The 23,312-nt window shown below is 44.7% G+C and overlaps 1 pseudogene; it reads right to left on the minus strand.

Annotated features, from left to right (window-relative positions):
• Window positions 1-466: 466 nt before the first annotated feature.
• Window positions 467-20,052, minus strand: LOC127054206 (cytochrome P450 2H2-like; annotated as a pseudogene).
• Between the last annotated feature and the right edge of the window lie 3,260 nt (window positions 20,053-23,312).

A 23,312-nucleotide genomic window follows, 5' to 3' on the forward strand; every position in this document is an offset into this window, starting at 1 on the left:
GGGGAGGGAGAACCCTAGTTCAGTCTGAAGCCACAGAAACTCTGCCTATCAAAGTAGGATATTGAGCCAAAAGCATTACATCATCACAATTTATTCTCATTGGCTGGTCAGAGAACAAGGGCTGGATACTGTTACTAACTGTCAATAAAGCCTTACAGATGCCTAAAGAAGTTTCTATAATTGTCAGCTACACCACAAATGAAGTGAAAACATACCCAGCTTCTCTTCACACCTGAGCCTGTATGAGACCAGTACACAGTTATTCTGCATGGGTTTTGAGTCAATTTTATGGTTAATTTTTGATACAACATATAATTGTTAAATTGAAGTTACATAAAAAACTAGGAGTTGATCTTTCTCTTTGAAGACAAAGAGTTCATTTCTGTCCCCGTATTAATGAGTTCAGAATAAAAAACAATCAAACAAATGCACAGGTCTAAGGTATTGAGGTGACTTTTCATTGTCTTTATCGAGGAAGAACACAGAGCTGGAATGATTTTGGTGCATTTGACACAAAACTCGACTCTGGAGTTATATCAGTGTCTTTGGGGTCAATGACAGGTTTCAAGGTAAAGTTCTGCAAAATCGTTGTCAGTACCAAAAATAGCTCCATCCGAGCCAGACCCTCTCCTACGCAAATCCGCTTTCCTGCAATGAAAAAGGAATTTTGAGTTGATGCTGGAGATCTTTCTTTGCAGCACATTTTAAATACGGTTATTATGGAAGCAAAATCTCAGTATTAAAATTAGATGCACAGAGTAATTCAAGATAAGTGCATGGAGGATAATGGCTGTGTCTCAGAGTTCAGGACAGTAAGAAAGTTTGCGGGCATTTAAGAAGCAATTCACAGATCATTTGAAGAACTGAGTTCCTTATATTGCCATTTTAAAAAGGCAGTTGGGGATGAAGGGTGGGAAGATGGATAATTTGTTTCTCAAACCCCACATTTCCCAAATAGGCTAAACAGTATTCTGGGGGAGTGACGTGGTGGTGACAGAGTAGCAGGGGAGAAGTAACAGGTAGAGAGGTGTGGATGTCCTGAATAGCAGGATGGAGGAAGAAGGCTGAAAGGCACTTAACAGAGTGGCAGAGAGACCCAGTTGCTTGGAGTCAAGTAGAGAAGTTAAGTAGCCCCTGGATGACATCAAAACAGCTGAGGTACTTAATGCCCATTCTGCTTCAGTCTTCATTGGAAAGGTAAAAAGGTGACCAGACACCCAACACAATTAATACTAACAAGAAAAGGAAAGAAACACACTCCAAATTAGGGGGAGAACAGGTTAAAGAATATTCAGATCAGTTAGATGTAGTCAAGTCAGCAAGGCCCAATGAATTTAAGGAACTAGGTGAAGCAAACTCTTAGCAATTAACTTCGAGAGCTCATGGAGGATGGGTGAGGTCCCAGAAGACTGGCAATGGAAAAAACATAGTACCTAGCTTTAACAAGGGGAACAAAGAGGACCTGAGGAATTGTCAACCAGTCAGCCTGGAAAAATACAGGAACAAATTAAACAATCAATTGGTAAGTACCCAGAAAAGAATAGGATTATGAGGAATAGCCAGCATGGATTTGTCAAGAGCAAATCATGCCAAACCATCCTGATTTCCTTTTTTAACAGGGTTACTTGCCTAGAAAACAGAGGAGGAGCAGTAGATGTGATATATTTTGGCTTTTGGCAGAGACTCACATGACAGTCTCATAAGCGAGCTAGGGAAATGTGGTCTAGATAAATTACTTTAAGGTGGGTTCAGAACTGGTTGAAAAAAAACATATTCAGAGAGTAGCCAGCAGTGGTTTGCTTTCAACTGTGAGGGTGTATAAAATGGGGTCACAGAAGGGCCTTTCCTGTGTTTAATACTAGTCAATATTTTGATTAATGACTTGGATAATGGAGTGGAGAGTATGCTTATATTTGCACTATCATAATGCACAACTATAAAATAGGGGATAACTGGCTAAGCAACAGAACTGATGAAAACAATCCAGGGAGGTTATAGTGGATCTCAAATTCAATTCAAGTCAACCAGGTGATGCAGTTGCAAAAAAAAGGCTAAAAATCAGGGCCGGTGCAAGGATGTTTTGCGCCCTAGGCAAAACTTCTACCTTGTTCCCTCCGTCCCACTCCCTCCCCTGGAGCATCGCTTATTATAAACTTTCAAAAATGAATACAGTGGAGTTACATCTTATGCAGGGGTTAGGTTCTAAGGTCAGCACGTAAGAGGAAAATCACGTATAGTGAAAATTACCATAAACTACAGTACACACAGTAATACACTAGAACAGGAGTCTTCAACCTATGGCAGATGAACCAAAGGGGGCACGCGAGCTGATTCTTTTTTAATGGCAGGCTGCTGGTCCCAGCCACCGCTGAGCCCGCTGCTGGCCTGGGATCCATTCACTCAGCTGACAGCGGGCTGAGCAGGGCTGGCAGAGGGCTGAGCGGAGCTGTCTGCTGGGACTCCGGCTGGCAGTGGGCTGAGTGAGCTGAGTGGGGCCGGCGGCTGGGACTCTGGCTAGCAGCAGGCTGAGCAAGGCCAGCAGCTGGGACCCCAGCTGGCAGGAGCTAGCGGATGGATCCCCAGACCCCGCTGCCAGTCTAGGTTTACCAGCCACACACCTGCTCAGCCTGCTGCCAGCCCCACTCAGCCTGCTGCCAGCTGAGTGAACAGAACACCAGGCTGGCAGTGGGCTCAGCGGTGGCTGGGACCCGCAGCCTGCCATTGAAATAAAAATTGGCACACATGCCGTAGGCTGAGGATCCCTGTTCTAGTGTATACAGTGCATATTGTGTGTACTGTACTTTAGGTAATTTTCACTATACGTGATTTTCCTCTTATGTGCTGACCTTAGACCCTAACCCCATGTAAGATGTGACTCCACTGTATGTAAAAAAAATTGTGGGTCACTGCTTTTTGGCACCTTCAAATCTTAGCACCCTAGATGGCTGCCTTGTTTGCCTAGTGGTTACTCCAGCCCTGTCTGGGGTGTATTAACAGGAGTGTTATATATAAAAGACACGGTGGCAATTATCCCACTCTGCTCAGCACTGGTGAGGTCTCAGCTGGAGTACCCTCTCCAATTCTGCGATTCAGTTTAGGAAACGTGGATAAATTAGTGTGTGTCCTGAGGACAGCAACAAAAATGATCAAAGGTTTAGAAAACCTGACCTCTGAGAAATGGTTAACAGAACTGGCCATGTTTAGTTTTGAGAAAGATGTTTGAGGGGGGACCTGATAACAGTCTTCAAATATGTTAAGGGCTGTTGAAAGAGGACAGGAATCAATTGTTCTCCTTGTCCGCTGAAGGTATGACAAGTAATATGCTTAATATGCAGCAAGGGAGATTTAGGTTGCATATTAACAAAATTTTTCTAACTCTAATGGTAATTAAAAACTCTGGAACAGGCTTCCAAGGGAAATTGTGAAATCTCTATTCTTGGAAGATTTTAAGAACACGCTGGACAAACAACTGTCAGGGATGGTGTAGATTTATGTGATCCTGCATCAGTGCAGGGGGCTGGACTTGATGGCCTCTCGAGGTCCTTCCAGCCCTGCATTTCTACAATATCTCTCCAGCGAAGAGCGGGGATTGTATACCTAGTAAAAAATTTCACTTCAGACGAGTAGGAAGTGACACTCTTTAAAGATTGATAGATGCTTTGCCAGCGTGAGAGACTCTGCTTCATGGGATACCTGATAACACTCTGCACTAAACAGTCTGAGAGCCGCTAGAAAGTTGAAGGCAAAGCTAGAAGACAGTCTGGGCCCTGAAATAAAAACAACTTTTTACCTGCAGAAAAAGGCATGAAGAAGTCACTTTTCTTAAAGGCACCATTTTCATCCAAGAAATGTCCTGGGTTAAATTGCTCTGGGTTTGGGAATTCCCTTCTGTCATATAGAACTGACTTCAGTGCAGGGAATATCATGGTGCCCTGAATTAGCAAATGCAGGAAAAACAAAAAAACAAAAACAAAAGAGTTAAAGTGGATACTATCCAAAAGAGAGAAGCCCCCAAAATTCACTGAGCTGGAGTGTGGGATCCATCTTTGTTTTTCTTCATTTCCTTGCATGCCCTGAATGTCATGCTTTCAACCAGAAGCAGAAATCTTAAAATTTTATGAGCACAGTTATGCCCACTGAACTACAGTCCACTCTTTGTACTACTCACTGGCAGAGCTAGGATACATTGAGTGACTTTAGGAAAGTCACTTTCAGTCTCAGACCTCTTGTTACTGCATCTGTAAATTGGGGATAGTGATACTATCTCCTCTTCGTAAAGTGCTCTGAGATACAGGAGCTAAATTTAATTATTATTCAGTATATTAGATCTTGTAACATACCCCTGCAAGTGAGAGAGAAGCTACATCAAAGGAATTATTTTGGGAAAGTTCTACGGCCTACGTTATACAGGAGGTCAGACTAAATGATCACAATGGTCCCTTTTGGCCTTATATCTCTGTCCACTAGTATCTTTGGAGGATATTAAGCAGAAGCTACTAAGGTTAGACATTTTGAAACCAGTGGGTTCAAATAACTTGCATTTGAGAGTTTTTAAAGAATTGGCCGAGGAGCTTGCTGTACCATTAATGTTCATTTACAATAAGTTTTCAAACAGTGATGAAGTTCTTGATGACTGGAAGAAAACTAATGCTGTGCCCATTTAAACTAACAAAAAAAAAAAAAAAACAGAACAGGATGACCTGGGTAATCACTGGCTTATCAGCCTCACATTGATCTCAGGCAAGATAATGGAATGGATTTTATGGGACTAGATTAACAAAGAACAAAAGGAGGGTAATGTTATTAATGCAAATCAACATGGGGTTATGGAAAATAAATTCTGTCACACAAACTCATTATCATTCTTCGATTAAATTAGAAGGGTGGTTAATAAGGGTAGTAGTGACAACCTAATATACTTTGGCTTCTGTAAGGCATGACTTGGTATCACATGACACTGATTAAAAACAGAACAATACAAAATTAATATGGTACAAATTAGATGGATTGAAAACTGGTTAACTGATAGGGTTCAACATTTAATTGTCAATAGGAAATTGTCAGTGAGTGGGTCTGTTTTTGGTGGGGTCTGCAGGGACTGGCTGTTGGCCCTATGTTATTAAATATTTTTATCAATGACTTGAAGGAAAAAAAAAACCACAAAATCATCATTGATAAAGTTTGCAGAAGACACAGAAATAGGAGGCGTGGTACATAATGAAGAGAACAGGTCATTGATTCAGAGCAATATAGCTAGCTTGGTAAAATGGGTGTAAGCACACAATATGTATTTTAATACAGCTAAATGTAAGTGTACACATCTGGGAAGAAAGAAGTTAAGCCAAACTTACAGGATGTGGCCTCTACCCAAGTAGAGTAATGATTCTTAAAAAGAGTTGCAGGTTGTGGTGGATTATCAGCTAAACATGAGCTCCTAGTGTAATGCTGTAGCCAAATAAGCTAATACTATGCTGGGATGCAGAAAGAGGGGAATCTCGAGTAGGTGTAGCAAGGTTATTTTACCTCTATATTTGGCACTGGGGAGACCGCTGTCGGAATACTGTGTTTAGTTCTGGTGCCCACAACTCAAATGATTAGAAAGCATGCCTTATGGTGTGTCAGGGTTCCCTCCCCACTCTGAACTCTAGGGTACAGATGTGGGGACCCGCATGAAAGACCCCCTAAGCTTACTCTACCAGCTTAGGCTAAAAACTTCCCCAAGCACAAATTCTTCCTCGTCCTTGGAACGGCATCGCTGCCACTAAGTGAGTTAGATAAATATTTAGGAAAAGGATCACTTGGAGTTCCTGTTTACCCAAAATATCCCCCCAAGCCCCTTCACCCCCTTTCCTGGGGAGGCTTGAGAGCAAACTAGGTGAGCACAGACCAGCCCTTTGGGTTTTCAGGACACTAAAAAACAATCAGGTTCTTAAAAGCAGAACTTTATTATAAAGAAAAAGTAAAAGAATCACCTCTGTACCATATAAAATTACCTTCCATCCTGATTTTAATCAGATTCAAGAACACAGAGGATTCCCCTCTAGGCAAAACTTTAAAGTTACCACAAACAAAAAAGGAATAAGTGTCCCTCTTAGCCTAGGGAAAATTCACAAACATAAAATAATCTAATGCATTTCCATCCTATTACTTACAATGTGTAATCTTAGATGCTTAGTTCAAGTATGGCTTTACTAAATGTATTTTCCCTGCCCTGGTTCCTTGCTGTCCCAGAAAGAACACACAAGGAGAGCACAAAACAAAAATCTTCCCCCACAGATTTGAAAGGACCTTCTCCCCTTATTGGTCCTTTTGGTCAGATGCCAACCAGGTTATTTGAACTTCTTAACACTTTATAGGAAAAGGAGGGATTTTATGCTACCCTTAGCTGTATGTTCATGACATGGTGATATGCTCAAGGAGCTCAATCTATTTAGTTTAACAAAGAGAAAGTTAAGGGGTGACTTGATCACAGTCTGTAGATACCTACATGGGGAACAAATATTTAATAATGGGCTCTTCAGCCTAGCAGAGAGAGATGTATCATCCACTGGCTGGAAGCCAAAGCTAGACAATTTCATAGTAGAAATAAGGTGGAACTTTTTAACAGTCAGAGTAATTACCCATCAGAACAATTTACCCAGTGACGTGAAGGATTCTCCATCACTGACAATTTTAAAATCAAGATTGGATGTTTTTTGTTTTTATTTTAAAAAGATCTGCTCTTGAACAAGTTCCATGGCCCGTGTTAAATAGGAAGTCAGACTAAGCTATCAGAATGATCCTTCCGGCCTTAGAACCTGTTAGTCTGTTTAATATAAATCCAAGTCTAATTCAGTTCAGAACTAAGCAGAGGTGAAGAGGGTTCCAAAACTTTTTGAACTTATTCAGTCATTGCTCATTCACATTTGCTATGTTGTTTTGTTTTTGAACTAACTGTGCCAAGAAATTTCCCGAGAAACAAAATCCCTTTGGCCTCAAAATAGAAAGAAGAATATTTGCACACACTAGTTTGGTATCAAAAGCTTAGCTGAGTACCATTGCAAAAGTTATTCCCTATTTCTCATCTACAATGTGAAACCCTGTCCTGGAATGAAAGGCCAGCCTGCAGATTGCAAACTGCTCTTCTGTTCATGCAAAGGTTTGAAAAGATTCAGTAATAACTGGTACGTTATTGATAAATCAGCAAAAACAGCCAGTCACCACACAATCTAGTTGAAGCATTTTTATAGTGAATAACTCAACATTAAAAAGAGAAAAAGGTAAAAGAACTTGACCCTTCACAGACACATTGAGAACTGACCTTGGGAATAAAGTACTGTTTGAGATAAACATCTCTAGTCACGGCATGTGGCAAACCTAATGGGACAAGATTGATGTATCTCTGGATTTCATGTATCACAGCATCTGTGTAGGGTATCTGGCTTCGATCCGCCATGCAGGGGCTTTGGCTTCGGCCAATCACAAGGTCAATCTCTTCATGAACTTTCTCTGTCATCAGATTAATGAGGTTTAACAATAATGATAAAGAACAGAATTCACAGAGATTTGCCCACCATTGTGTCACACTGTATGCAAATTGGGATTATAACCAAACTGGTCAGTTTGGTGTTACAGAAGCTACTGATCATGGCAGCTATGACAAAATGCAATAATATAATTCCAATGCAGTGATTTTACTCATACCCAGTTATGATACAAACTAGACATAATGGGATGTTACCACAAGTGCATATAACCAACTGCTCAGCAAGAGATTGGTCCTAAACCTTTCCCCACCAAAGTCAATCATCATTGTGCAGATGGAGGAAGCTCATGAGGTGGGAATTTACCCTGCACCTGACTGCTCTGTGCATAGTAGTCTCTAGCACTGGCAGAGCTTCGATTTAGAACCTTACACAATCCTGACACTGACAAACTGACTAAATCTGAAGATACAATGACATTGCCATTTCACATGCCTGAAGTGTGAAAGTACCTGTGACTCACAGCACAGGAACTGCACGGTCAGTGACAGCAGAGGCTCCCACGGCATTAATTCCTCCCCCCCGCATGGGAGCCTCAATACTGATCTGGATTTGAGAGATGAATTCAATCAGAATGGCCCATTCAGCCTTTTGGACCCTTTGCTCAGACTGTCAATATGGGGACAAGTAATGTCCGTTGTAATGGTGGTACCTTCTATTTCTGGGTATTTCAGAAGAATCAGGAGCCCAAAATTCATAGTGACGCTGGTTGTCCCCGTTCCAGCAACAAATAATTCTACTGTGCTTTGTACCAAACTTCCCACATTAAAGTCTGACTGGCCATTCTTTCACTCCTGTAAATAGATTTGGTGAAGATTTTTGGTTCTTGACAGTGAAACTGTAGAATATATTCAGATATTCATATACATTTTCTTCTACCCAACAGATGACCCACCTCTGATCATTATAAAGATCCCACCCGTATGGCTGATTGCACTTGAGATTTCAGCATCATTACTGTGGTGCATTGGGCCTTTTCTGTCCAATAAGGTGATTTTTTTCCTCTACATGAAGGAGGAGAGCAGAGCTTAACCATTATAATGGATGTTCCTTGGGCAGAGACCGTGTGTCCCCCTCAGGTCTTCTCCAAAGCCATGTACTCTGTTATTGCTTAACAAATTAATCCCAACGATACATACAACCCACTCCACAGTAAAGGGGAAGGGCTACTTCCCTCACATACCTCTTCCATTTTGATGAAGAAAGCATCGATAAAGTCTCGAGGGCAGCTGGGATCCAGAGACTCTTTGTGCATATTCACTCTCTCCAGAACAAATCTTCTGAACTCCTGAGCATTTTTAAATAGCTTGTGGTGAGGCCCAGGTATGTAATCCATGAGAGTCGGGAAAAAATTGTACAGCTGTAAAGGGTGAAAGAAAAAACACAGCTGGATTTATCTGGACCCAACAGATAATCATAGCGTTCACTCAAATGACTCCCTACACCAGCACAATACAATACTTCTGTGGCACCTTTTTATCAAAATGGATTCAACAGAACATTGCAAACTCTACTAAATCAGACTACCCAACATACATAAATTCCTCACAAACACTGCAGTGACATTGTGGCACTCTGTACCCCTAAGTAAAACCCTGGAACCCCATATTCATCACTCTCATATAATTATAATATGTTTAATGCAAAGCATATCCTGCAAGATATATGAAAAATCATGATCTGCTGAAACACATTTTTCTATCCAAATGTGCATGCCATTAGTGTGGATCAAGTTATGAGATTTTGCTGTACGGTTGTTACTGAAATATATACAAAGAAAGCAAACCACTCACAGGAGGGTACTTGAGGACAGAGTGTACCCAGTGAACATTAATAAGCAGGAGACTTGTAATCAAGGCATTTACACTTCAAGGACAGTTGCACAAGCACCACACAATGGGGACTACTGGACCCCGTTACACAATACCACTCCAGCAAGATCCTCAACCAAGGGATTCTGGAAGCTGCCCAGGACATGCTGAGACAAGTGTCTTCTAAGCACAGGGACTAAGGATATAAAAGAGGGAACGGTGGCCACATATTTTGGCCCCTTTCCTCCCACAACTCAACATCTGGAAACACATCTGGAGGACAAAGACTTTGAACTGGGGAGGTGGCCCTGGGCTGGAGGAGAATTCCAAACTGTGTATTAAAGATCTCTAACCTGCTTGGACTACCTATCAGGGTGAGACCCTGCTTAATTCAACTCCTGATTAGTTTCTAGAACTTAGATTGTGGGCTCATTTTTATATTTTTGGTAACCATCTCTATCCTTTATGCCTACCATTTATAATCGCTTAAAATCCATCTCTTTCTGTAGTTAATAAATCTGTTTTATATTTTACCTAAAACAGTGGGTTTTGGTTGAAGTGCTTGAGAAATCTGCTCAGAAACAAAAACTGGTGCATGCCCTCTGCACATTGAGGGAGGGGCACACTAGGTTATAAACGTATATTGGTCAGGCTTCTGACCAGGGCAAGGAGAAAGAAAGGCTGGGGAGCTGGTGGGAATTGGCTGGAGCCTTGCTATTGTTAGTTCATGAGTGGCTGGGAGAAGCATTCATGTAACACAGCTAGATATGTCCTTGTCTGTGGATTGCTGTGTAAGTACCTGCCACAGGTTTGCAGCTTCTCATGGCATCACAGGTGAGAGGGATCTCAGGTTGGAGGGACAGAGGTTCGGCAGTACCACAGTTCCAGGTTGCACCCCAGGGACCCCATCAAAGACATTCAGTTATATCAGCTAAGACACACTTCATTTCTTCCAACATAAAACCACTCCTACTATACACATCCTTTTCTTGGGGGGAAAAAACAAAACAAAAAAACCCACTCAAGCAGGGCCGGTTCCAGGCACCTGCTTATCAAGCAGGTGCTTGGGGCGGCCCCTCCAGAGTGGGGCAGCACTTTCAGCTTTTCGGCGACGGGTCCCTCACTCCTGCTTGGAGCAAAGGACCTCCTGCTGAATTGCCACAGATCATGATTGTGGCTTTTTTTTTTTTTGGCTGCTTGGGGTGGCAAAACCCCTGGAGCTGGCCCTGCACTCAAGTGTCCAACCTTAGCTCTGATCACAGATTTTCTTAGGCAGCAATAAACCATTATAGACTTTAAAAGGAAAATACACTTTAGACTTCCTGATGTGACAGTTAAACGGTTAAATTCTCTCTTGTGGTGTAACTCCATTTATTTTGACTGGGATATGCCAGCAGAGAGTTTAAGTCTTCATTGTGCAATTGGTGAGGTTTTCGGGAAAGGGGTGTGTGTGTGTGTGGTGTGAACTGGAAGTGAAAGGAAGTTTACTTTGGAGGTGAAGAATGTGATCACATTCACCTATCACATTGCAAAACTGCTAGGGCATGTTTTGATATTGATGTTGATATCAGTGTTTTTATTGGTGATTTCCTTGATTTTTACCAATTGTGTTGATAGAGAATGTCCTCGAGCAAACTTAATTCTGAGTTAATGAAGTGTTTTGTCAGGGAATTTAAACAACCCATGGAAAGAAGGTGGAGGGTCAGTTTGGTAGTAGCAGAAGCGTAATGAGGAGTAGGAGACCGTTTTGGGAATATGAAATAACAGTTGTTTAATGAAAATTAATACACCTCCACTCTGATATAACACGACCCGATATAACACAAATTCAGATATAACATGGTAAAACTGCACTCCAGGGGGCGGAGCTGTGTGCTCTGGCGGATCATAGCAAGTTTGATATAACACAGTAAGATGTTTTGGCTCACAAGGACAGGGTTATATCAGGGTAGAGGTGTAGTTAAAGAAACAAAATCTCTGCCCCTGCCCAGTATAAAGGAGAAGAATGGAATAACCCCCTGATCATACCGCTGTCCAGGGAGAGCGCTGGAGCTTGCCATTTTCCTCTATGATATTTATTAAAGTCACAAACTTCTTATCTTCATAGTCAAACCGGTCCCCAAAGATGATCGAGCAGATGACATTGGAGACGGCATGGGTGAGGAAGAGGGTGGGGTCAAAGGGTTGCCCTGGAGCAAAACAAAACTAAAAAGAGTCAATTTTAATTTAGTGTCTTCAGCCTCCGCATCAGAGTCACTGCCAGCATGGAGATGTTGTGGATCTCCAACCACAGGGAAAGACTCAAGGTGGGGCTGACAGCAATATTCCCTGGGGAGGATGGGTTAGGCCTGCCCCAATCCCCCCCCCCCTTACCTCTCACACTCTAAATTAAACACTTGCTACTTTTTCTGCTGCTGGTCAGTTTTCACTCTGTCTGCTCTCTGCTTGGCACACTCTGATCTGACCAGGGAGCATCAGTGCCTCTCTGAGTGACGCCTGTATGTCTGTCTTGGGGTCCATTTCACAGAAAGGATCTCAACCCTTTCACAACAGGATCCTGCTCAGAGGGCTCTGCCTGAGCCACTGCTTCTGTTGTTGTAGCATCATCACTAACTCCCAGAGCACAGCAATCTCCCCTTGGCACTGCCAGCCAGGGCCATACAGTGCAAATACACAGTTGTTGTGCTAGGGAAGGAATAAAGGCTCCTAGCACAACAGCAGGGGGGATGGTCTGCTTTCCGCCTTCAGAGTGCGCTAAGCAGGTCCCACAGCTCAGCTAACGCAGCTAGAGAGGCTGAATTTCTCACTGCCTCACCAGTGACATCTTGAGAACCTGAAACGGAAGCTCTTTCCTCAAAAGCACAAGGAACACACACGGCTGGTAACTGAGAGCTAACCTGGGGCTGCAGCATCAGAGAGACCAGCACAACATTCCTGGGAATTATGGGCAAGAGTTCACCCCTCTGACCTGAGAGTACCGTTGTCAAGGATTTTTCCCCACTTTGAACTTTAGAGTACAAGAAGTGGGGACCTGCATGAACACTTCTAAGCATAATTACTAGCTTAGGTCTTGGTGTCTGGCACACTTTCTGTTCCCTCAAAACCCTCCCTGGGGAACCTAGACCCAAACCCCTTGGGTCTTAAAAAAAGGAGAAATTAACCATCTCCCTTCTTTTCCCTCCCAGGGTTGCCTTGAGAGGCTTTACACCGATCCAAACTCCTTGGATCTTAAAACAAGGAGGAAATAACCATCCTCCATCCTTTCCCCCCCACCAGTCCCTGGTGAGTTCAGACCCAATTCCTTGGATCTTAAAACAAGGAAAAATCAATCAGGTTCTTAAAGAGAAAGCTTTTAATTGAAGAAAGAAAAAAGGTAAAAATTATCTCTGTAAAATCAGGATGGAAAATGCTTTACAGGATACTCCGATTCATATAGACTAGAGGGACACCCCAGCCCCCAGCCTTAGATTCCAAGTTACAGCAAACAGAGGTAAAAAAATCCTTCCAGCAAAAGAAACCTTTACAAGTTGAGAAAACAAATATAAGACTAATCCGCCTTGCCTGGCTATTACTTACAATTTTGAAACATGAAAGACTGATTCAGAAAAATTGGGAAACCTGGAATGATGTCCCATTCCTCTCAGTCCCGAGAGCGAACAACGAACAAAACAAAAAGTACAAACAAAGACTTCTCTCCACCAAGATTTGAAAGTATCTTGTCCCCCTATTGGTCCTCTGGTCAGGCGTCAGCCAGATTTACTGAGCTTCTTAACCCTTTACAGGTAAAAGAGATATTAACCCTTAACCATCTCTTTATGACAACAGTGCTATGGGGAACATCCAGAAGCAGCATTTTCTTCATGCACCAGATCCCTGCTCATGTCCCTCACCCGTTGATTCTCTTTGACTCATTCCCAACAGCAATAGCTGCCCCTTGGCTCAAAGCGCACAAGCAGCAGAACCAGCAGTAAAGTGGCTCTCTCTTCTGCCTGTACCATGGGTGGGGAAGGGTCTCAGTGCATTCTCCTCTCCCATTCACAATTCTCCCAGATGGGCAGAGCCAACTTTAATTTAGCCCTTAATGTTGCATTAAATATTGCAAGAGGCAGATGACCTTGTGGCTAAGACACTGGCATAGGTCTCAGTTTCCTGTCTCTAAAATAGCAGGGAAAATCATTCATTTCTTCCACTGATTTCATTCATGTCCATTTAAGATGTACGCTGCTTGGGGCAGGGATTGTCTCAAACCAATTGTTCCAAAAATCCATACACAAAGGATCCCCAATATCACCTGAGAATGTTAGACGTTACTGGAATATAAATAATTATTTAAGAGAGCCACTGGTATTGACACAGAAAAGCTCTGAGATTCTGCTGAGAAATATGAAATATCAAATACAACTGGTGCAACAGACAAAGACATTAAAGACAGAACAGCAAAAGCCAGACATGTCCTTGTATCTCTAAATCCAATCTGGAGAAATACAAATCTTACCTTCCCAACTAAACTTCAAACATTTAGCACCATTGTAAAGACAGTGTTACTATATCATGCTGAAATGTGGAGACGTATTGAAACCTTATTACCTATACTCCAAGTTCTTATAAACAGCTGCTGTAGACAAGTCCTCAATATCACAAATGAACTATGGAGAAAGATTAAACAAAAACTGATGGAACAGGAAATTCTGGAATGCAGCTGGCTAGAACATACATGGACAAAAGACTGGAATAATATAATAAGACAGGCATTGGACTGGAACCCCCACGGCAAGAAGCAATAAGGTAGACCATGAATAACATGAACATGCACAATATACGCAGAATTGTTAGTTATCAAATTGACACTGGAAGAAGCTAAGATTGCAGTAAGAGACTGGCAAAGATGGAAGGCCCCAGGGAAGGCCCTATTTTCCGCAAGGAATGAAGAGGAATAATGTAGGAAAGAATGAGCGTCATGTAAATGTTCACAGTGATTTCAAACATTCCTGTGGGAGTCCATCACTATAGAAGGGAGGTGCCAAATGTGTATCAGACGTCTAGCTGAGAAAAAAAAATGAGAAGCCACGAACTGAAGGCCTGGGTGTCTTGTTAATCCAACACACTGGAACTAACCCGCTCTAACATGGCTCACTGTGTTTGCATCTACACACTCTAAACAAATATCTTCCATTTGCTCATTGATCATAGATAACGGGAGAAAATGTGAGAAAGAAACAGCCAGAAATGGTCATCTCTGGAACATTTCACCCATCCTTTCCCATTACATTAACACAGGTTGTTATATGTGCAATTAGTGACTTGAGTTATAAGACGTTTGAACTAAATGTCATGAAAAATAGAAAGACAAGAGTCTTTGACTCCTCAATTTCCAACAGACATGAAACAATCCCCACCGTGTGTGTTTCTGAGCATTTCCACCAAAAAATGGGTTTCCTCCTGGATACGCGCCTCAATGCTTTTCTTCCTCATCCCAAAATTTCTCAGATTATTGAGGGCAAATCGACGGAGCTTCTTCCACCGCTCCCCATTACTGAAAACAATACCTGGAAAAGGGAAGAGAACAGAAATGAAAGGAGGGAGGGCCAGATTCAGTTCGCCTATTTGAAAAATACCCAAACATTGGTGAGCCAAAGGTTCAACTTCAGTTTAACTGATATTGTGCCCGTTTTCTACTATGGAGATGACATTACAGCTACATTGTAATTACTGTTCTCAGCATTGCTGTCGCCTCGCTGGACCCCGGACATGACAAAGACAAGGTAGGTGAGGTAATATCTTTTATTGGATCAACGTATGGTGGTGGAAGGGACAAGCTTTTGAGCTGCACCGAGCTCTTCCTCTGGTCTGCAGCAGTTAATTATAGTGTCCAAGCTAAAAACAAGGTGGCACAGACTACAAAAGAGTTTCACACTTAACAGAGACACTGTTTTTACGGCCCACTGCAACAATTTATAAGACATCCTACTGACTACTAACCCCCCCCCCCATTATCCTACCACTGCAAAGGTGTTAATTGACCATTATATCACATCTTTTCATGTATTTATACTGCTCCTGTATTTTCCACTTCATGCATCTGATCAAGTGGGTTCTAGCCCAAATAAATTTGTTAGTCTCCAAGGTGCCACAAGGACTCCTTGTTGTTTTTGCTGATACAATCTAACATGGCTACTGCTCTGAAATCTTAATTCTAGCATTTCCTAACTTCTGAGTGCTTGACTTTACAACCTTAATAATGTTCCTTTCACATAGTTTTTTTCTGTGTAATCAAATAACTATGCTGAAGGTTGTTTTCACAGTCACTGTGATAGTAAGATAACTATACTTCACTTAATGAATAAAGGAGATAAAGGACTTCCCGAAAAGAACATCTTCGCATTTCCATATTTATTACTCCCTCACTTTTTATCATGAAAGGATAAAAAAAAATCCTTCTCTGCTCATGGACTCTACCTAGTTAGTGAGGGCAGGGGAGGAAGAGGATAGGAATTCATGGTTTGTTCTGACCCTTTTTGCCAGTGCAGCCCTCCTCTTGGTTTTAGTCTGCACCTTGTAAAGTAGATTGGCCTGGTTGTTACCTCTCAAAAACCTGTAGTGATATGCTAGGAACCATTCAGGTCAGTAAACCAGTGGTGCAATGGAGAATGAGCTCTTTCCTGCACCAAGACTATTTATCCAATTTTTACTACTCCATTATTGAAACTTTTCTCAACTGTGTTCTCCCCATACATAGAACATCAGCTCTATATGCTGTAAGTTATTCAAAATGTACCTGGTTCCTAGGCCATTTTTTCAAATAATGGCATACTTCCTCTTCCACTGAACTCCTCCCCGAGACCAATCAGAGATTCCTTCATAGTCTCATATCCATATAGCACAACAACCCATTCTGAGCCTAAGTATATTGTGAAAATGGAGCCGTACTTTTCACTGAGCTGTAAAAGATTAGCACAAAGACCAATAAATTTTAACTTAGATCCACTTATTTAGGATAAGAATTTGAGAAGATCAAATTATAAACTGACGAATTGCTCTCATGCCACTGAGCTAATGCTAGGCAGGTTTTACTACTGATCATCATCCAGAGTTGGCCATTTCAGCCCAGATCCTCCAAGGTATTTAGGAGCCTAACTCCATGGATTTCAATGAGTTACATACCTACATATCTTGGAGGATCTGGGACTTCCTGACTTTTCGATGCTTCACTTTGTCATCCTCATATTTTAAAAACATTTTTCCCTACAGATGTGTGTCTGAGTGCTCCCAAGATAATTCTGTCTGTGTTATACAAGTATCTCATTATAAGAGCAGACTGCATTAATACCGGGCCTTTCAATGTTGATCTTGAGCTCTATGTAAAAATGACACTTTTAACTCCACAGAAATGCTGCCTGTGTTTATTCAGTCATGGCAGCTGATCTGACAATAGCAAGAGAGCGTTTCCCTTCATTTTACTTCTGTTGGCCCTGCAGAGCCAAAGACAGACAGAAGTGAGATTCTGTTTCCCCTTTTATATCACCAACAGAATTATTATTCAAGTTCCAATTGATTACACCTATGCAAATCAATGGACAAACACATCTGTATCTAGTGCATGATGTGAAGACAATGAGGATGAACAGCTGTAACTGAGGGCAGAATTTTCCCTGTACAATCCTCATTATTTGAGATGATTTGCGAGAAGGAACAAATCAAACCTGTCTGTCCAATCCCAGGCTGTGTTTGCAGAGCTCGCTAAAATGCCAGAACATGCAACACTACAATACCATTTCTTCAAACCTGAGCTGCAGTTTCTGCCTTACCATCCTTTTGTGATGCAGGCAAATATCATTAGAGCAATTTTACAGATGGGAAAATTAAGGCACAGATGGGGTTAAGTGACACGCCCAAGAGCACACCTGGAGTCTGTAGCAGAGGTAAGAATAGAACGCAAGGCACCTGATTGCCATTTCCTTACTTAACCTACTAGACCACTTTCTGCACCCTGTGATAACTCATACTCATTGCAGTGCAGCTGCAGGGGTGGGGGAGCACTCTGGACTAGCTGTGAATAAGACCCCCTCTAATATGAGCAATATATTATCACCAGCCATTTACATCTAGCACAGAGGTCGGCAGCCTTTCAGAAGTGGTGTGCCGAGTCTTCATTTATTCACTCTAATTTAAGGTTTCGTGTGATAGTCATACATTTTAATGTTTTTTAGAATGTCTCTCGACAAGTCTATATATTATATAACTAAACTAGTGTTGTATTGTAAAAGAAAGTTTTAAAAATGTTTAAGAAGCTTCATTTAAAATTAAATTAAAATGTTGATCTTACGCCACCGACTCACTCAGCGTGCTGCTGGTCTGGGGTTCCGTTCACCTGGGCCGGCAGTGGGCTAAGTGGGGCCTGTGGCCAGGACCCCAGCTGGGAAGGATCTGGCAGCCAGAACCCCAGACTGGCAGCGGGCTGTGTGGGGCTGGTGGCCGGGACCCTAGACCAGCAGTGGGCTGAGCGGCTCAGCTCACTGACGCTCAGGGGTTCCACTCTCCGGCTCCTGCCAGCCGGGATCCTGGCTGCCGGACCCGCTCAGCCCACTACCGGTTTGGGGTCCCAGCCCTGCCCACATACAGTGGGTACCTTCCTTCTCCCTGGTTCTGGCCCATTCTCTTCCTCTCTCTGCACTGAGCTGAGAATTGGAGTGGATCGAGCACAGGGCTGGGGGTGATGGGTCTGGCCAGGAGCTAAAAATGAAGGAGGGGGCTCAGGGTTGGGGCAAGAGGTTTGGGTGTGGGGGCACTTACCTGGGCAGCTACAATGTGGTCTGAGGGGTACAGGTGGGAATGTGAGTGAGGGTGCAGGGGCTCCAGTTTGGTGCTCAGGGTGGGGGTGGGGATGTGCAGGGTGCATGGGATGTGGGGCGGGGGGGCTGGGGATGTGGAAGTGTGCAAGAGTCAGGGCAGAGGGCTGGGGGCATGTAAGGGGGATGAAGGTGTCAGGGCAGGGGGGCTGGGAACGTGTGGGGGTGCCAGTCAGAGCTGGGGTCATGGGAAGGGGTCAAGGAGTCAACAGAGGGCTGGGTGGTACAGGGCTCAGGGCAGGGGCCTGGGGGTGTGCAGGGCTCAGGGCACAGGGCTGGGGGTGTGGGGGGTGGGATCAGGGCTCAGGGCAGAGGGCTGGGTGACTGCACCCCCAGAATCCTCAACCCCCCCCGCTCCTTGTCCTGACTACCCCCTCCTGGGACCCCACCCCCTATCTAAGCCTCCCTACCCCTTATCTCCTGACTGCCCCCCCAAGACTGTACCCCCTACCTGTCCCCTGACTGCTCCAACCCTTATCCACACCCCCACACTCAGACAGACCCCCTAGACTCCCATGCCTATCTAATCGCTCCCCGCCCCCTGACAGGATCCCCAGAACTCTGGACCCATACAACACTCCCCTGCTCCCTGCCTGCCCCAACCCCTCTCCACACCCCCACCTCCTGGCAGTCCACCCAGAACTCTTGACTCATCCAACCCCCCCAGCTCCTTGTCCCCGACCACCCCCTCCAGAGACCCCCCCACCCTAACTGCTCCCCCAGGACCCTCTTTGCTCCCTGTCCCCTGACTGCCCTGACCCCTATCCACCCCCCAAAGAGACCCCGGGACTCATATGCCCCATCCAACCCCCCCTGCTCCCTGACTGCCCCCTCCAGAGACCCCCACCCCTATCCAGCCCCCAGTATATTAACCCCCCCATCCTGCTCCCTGTCCCGTGACCCCCCGTCCCAGCCCCCGAGCTGGCCCCCTTACCATGAGGCTCCTCGCCAGGGCCGGCTGGAGCAATTTCGCCGCCCCAAGCACTGCGGCCCGCCGCGGGGGGCGCTCTGCCGCTCGCCGGTCCCGCGGCTCCGGTGGACCTGCCGCAGGCGTTTCTGCGGCGGGTCCGATGGTCCCGCGGCTCCGGTGGGAGCCGGCAGAGCGCCCCGCGCGGCGCGCCGCCCCAAGCACGTGCTTTGCGCGCCATGGCCTGGAGCCGGCCCTGCTCCTCGCTCATCCGGAGCCCTGCCGCTGCCGCTGCTCCAGCGCGCATCCCTGCTCTGCTCCGCTCCGCCCCTCAGAGCGCTAAGCGCGCGGCAGCCGGGCTCCGGGTGAGCGGGGACCGTCTTTCCCTCCCCACGGAGCCAAACGCTGCCCCGCGGGAGCGCGCAGCCCCAGCCCCTAGAACGCTGCGCGGGCGGCGGCAGCGCCCTGGGGAAGGCGGGGGACGGGCCGGCTGCTAGCTGCGCTAGGCCAGCGCTCCGGCGCGGGACCACGGACCCCGCGGCTTGCAGCGTCGGCACGATTTTTAATGACACGCGGAGTCCCAGCAGGCAGCCGCGTGCCCTTAAAAATTGGCTCGCGTGCCATCGGTTGCCGACCTCTGATCTAGCATCTAAGATTGATTGTTTTGTGAAATAATCCGTCAGAAATTTGAGTTGATGTGGAATTGCCACCAGCCTAGGCTTAAGCCAGGCTCTGCTTAATGTCCACCTACAACCAAGCAACTGATACCATGAAAGCACCTTTACCTCATCTATATGTTGGGGTAAATTCTTCGCATGCAGTTGCAGCGTGTTCCCTATGATGGGAAAAGCAACAGGGCCAGGAGGCAGCTTCCCGCTTCCAGACATCTTTCTCCATGCTGAAAGGAAAAGAAGGCAAGAAACACAAATAACCAAGAAAACAGTTGTTACTCCCAGAGGTTCCATTGCAGAGTGCAGCAATTATTCTGGGTTCTAACAGGGGGTTGCTTTGTATTTCAAACTCCTCAGTTTTTATATTCTACACAGCAAAAGGGGGTGCAAGCAATTAGCCATTAGGAGCTCTGAGTTCCTCTGAGTTAACAAGATAAGCTCTGAACTAACAATGGTGACTGGAGCTGTCACACTAGGAATGAATTCCTTTGAACCTTTATTGGTATATAATCTCTGTTTGCTCTTGTATACCCACTGACAGAGCATGACAATTAATCATAAACTGAATCCCTGTCAAACTGCCCAAACTATCATGAAATCATCCTCTCTCTGGACCCATCAGGTTAAACGTTCCTCATCGGCTTGGTGCCAGCTGAAACATTATATACATACAATGATGATTCCTTTTCATGTTGCTCTCCAAGATTTAGCATATAGATCGAAGAGCAGCAGACACTTAAGAAAAACACCAAGCTGAATGTTTGATAAAAATTGAAACTGAATCCTGAACCTTTTTGGAGATTTCACAAAGTCTGGTTAACATTTTAAAAATGGTGTGACCCTCCCCTCCCTCTTATATTGAACCTGTTCAATTCTTGGTTTCAAACTGAAACATAAAGACTCTGAGAGGCAAGACTTGACGTGACCTGGAAGTCAATGGAAATATTCCCATTTATTTTAATGGGATTTGATCAGGATCCATGAGAAGTTATTGAAACAGGATGTGAAGGGACCAACTCCTCAGGTCATAGTGGATCTTAAAAGAAAACAAGTGGTTTCCAAGTTTTGAAATGCAGAGCTAACATTGAGTCAAAAGATTTTCAGGCAGAAGAATCTAGAATCTCTATTCTGACATCCTGGGTATAAGCAATAGCCAGATCTTCTAGAAAGGCACCAAATCTCAATGTGAAGACCTCAAGAGATGGACAATTCACCACTCGGTAGTCTGTTCAGTGGTTAATCACTCTCAGGGTATGTCTACACTACAGGATTATTCCGATTTTACATAAACCAGTTTTGTAAAAAGGGTTGTATAAAGCCAAGTGCACGCAACCACACAAAGAACAATAATTCGATGGTGTGTGTCCATGTACTGAGGCTAGCATCGATTTCTGGAGTGTTGCACTGTGGGTAGCTATCCTGTAGCTATCCCATAGTTCCCTCAGTCTCCCCCACTCATTGGAATTCTGGGTTGAGATCCCAATGCATGATGGTGCAAAAACAGTGTCGCGGGTGATTCTGAGTAAATGTCATCACTCATTCCTTCCTCCGTGAAAGCAATGGCAGACAATCATTTCCTGCCCTTTTTCCCTGGATTGCCCTGGCAGACGCCATAGCATGGCAACAATGGAGCCTGTTTTGCCTTTTGTCACTGTCACTGTATATGTACAGGATGCCGCTGACAGAGGTGGTACTGCAGCACTACACAGCAGCATTCATTTGCCTTTTCAAGGTAGCAAAGACGGTTACCAGTCGTTCTGTACCGTCTGCTGTGCCATTGTAAATTGGCGATGAGATGATGGTTATCAGTTGTTCTGTACCATCTGCTGCTTTCATGGGTGCTCCTAGCTGACCTTCGCTGAGAATGGCTGGGGGTAAAAGGACAAAAATTGGAATGACTCCCCGAGTCAATCCCTCCTTTATGTTGTATCTAAAAATAGAGTCAGTCCTGCCTAGAATGTGGGGCAAGTTTATTAGAGAACCAGTGTACTAGAGAGCACAGCCGCTCCGTGTCAGATCCCACAGAAATGATGAGCTGCATGCCATTCACGGGGGTGCCCCTGCAACAATCCCATCTGTTGCTTCCCTCCTCTCCCAACCCTCCTGGGCTACCATTGCAGGGTCCCCCCATTTGTGTGATGAAGTAACAAAGAATTCAGGAATAAGAAACACTGACTTGTTACTGAAATAAAATGAGGGGGAGGCAGCCTCCAGCTGCTATGATAGTCCAGGCAGGACATTAAACTGTCAGGGGGAGAGGAGCCCAGCATCCCACTGCTATGATAGTCCAGGCAGTAGAGAATCTTTTCTTTAGACATGAAAGGGGAGGCTGATGGAGCTCAGCCCCCAGTTGCTATGATGAGGACGGTTACCAGCCATTCTGTACCATCTGCCGGGAATAACCGGGAGTCATTCCTATTTTTACCCAGGCGCCCCCAGCCGACCTCACCTGAGGCCAGCCAGGAGCACTCACGGAATAATGACAAGGATGGCTACCAGTCCTTCTGCACTGTACCATCTGCCACCAGGGAAGGGAGGGGAGAGGATGCTGCTCTTCAGTGCCGCAGCACCCCGTCTACCAGCAGCATGCAGTAGACATAAGGTGACATTGAAAAAAGTCAAGAAACTATTTTTTCCCCTTTTCTTTCATGGGGGGGGGAGGGAGGGTAAATTAACAAGATATATCCTGAACCACCCCAGACAATGTGTTTGACCCTACAGGCATTGGGAGCTCAGCCAAGAATGCAAATACTTTTTGGAGACTGCAGGGACTGTGGGATAGCTGGAGTCCTCAGTCCCCCCTCCCTTCCTCCATGAGTGTCCATTTGATTTTTTGGCTTTCCATTACGCTTGTCATACAGCACTGTGCTGTGGACTCTGTATCATAGCCTGGAGATTTTTTTCAAGTGCTTTGGCATTTCATCTTCTGTAACGGAGCTCTGATAGAACAGATTTGTCTCCCCATACAACGATCAGATCCAGTATCTCCCGTACGGTCCATGCTGGAGCTCTTTTTGGATTTGGGACTGCATCGCCACCCATGCTGATCAGAGCTCCATGCTGGACAAACAGGAAGTGCAATTCAAAAGTTTGCGGGGCTTTTCCTGTCTACCTGGCCAGTGCATCCGAGTTCAGATTGCTTTCCAGAGCGGTCACAGTGGAGCACTGTAGAATACTGCCCGGAGGCCAATACCGTCGATTTGCGGCCACACTAACCCTAATCCGACATGGCAATACTGATTTCAGCACTACTCCTCTTGTTGGGGAGGAGTAGAGAAACCGGTTTTAAGAGCCTTTTATATTGATATAAAGGGCCTCGTTGCGTGGACGGGTGCCGGGTTAAATCAGTTTAACGCAGCTAAATTCGGTTTAAACGCGTAGTGTAGACCTGGCCTCAGTATTAAAAACATGCCTCATTCTAATTTGAATTTGTCTGGCTTCTGCTTCCTGTCACTGGGACTTGTTCTGCCTTTCCCCTCTATATTAAACAGCCTTTTAATAGTTGCTATTTTCTCCCCTTGAAGGTGTTTATTCCATATAATCAAGTCACCTCT

Source organism: Gopherus flavomarginatus, chromosome 6 (assembly GCF_025201925.1).
Source record: "Gopherus flavomarginatus isolate rGopFla2 chromosome 6, rGopFla2.mat.asm, whole genome shotgun sequence".
Classification (NCBI taxonomy): Eukaryota; Metazoa; Chordata; order Testudines; family Testudinidae; genus Gopherus; species Gopherus flavomarginatus.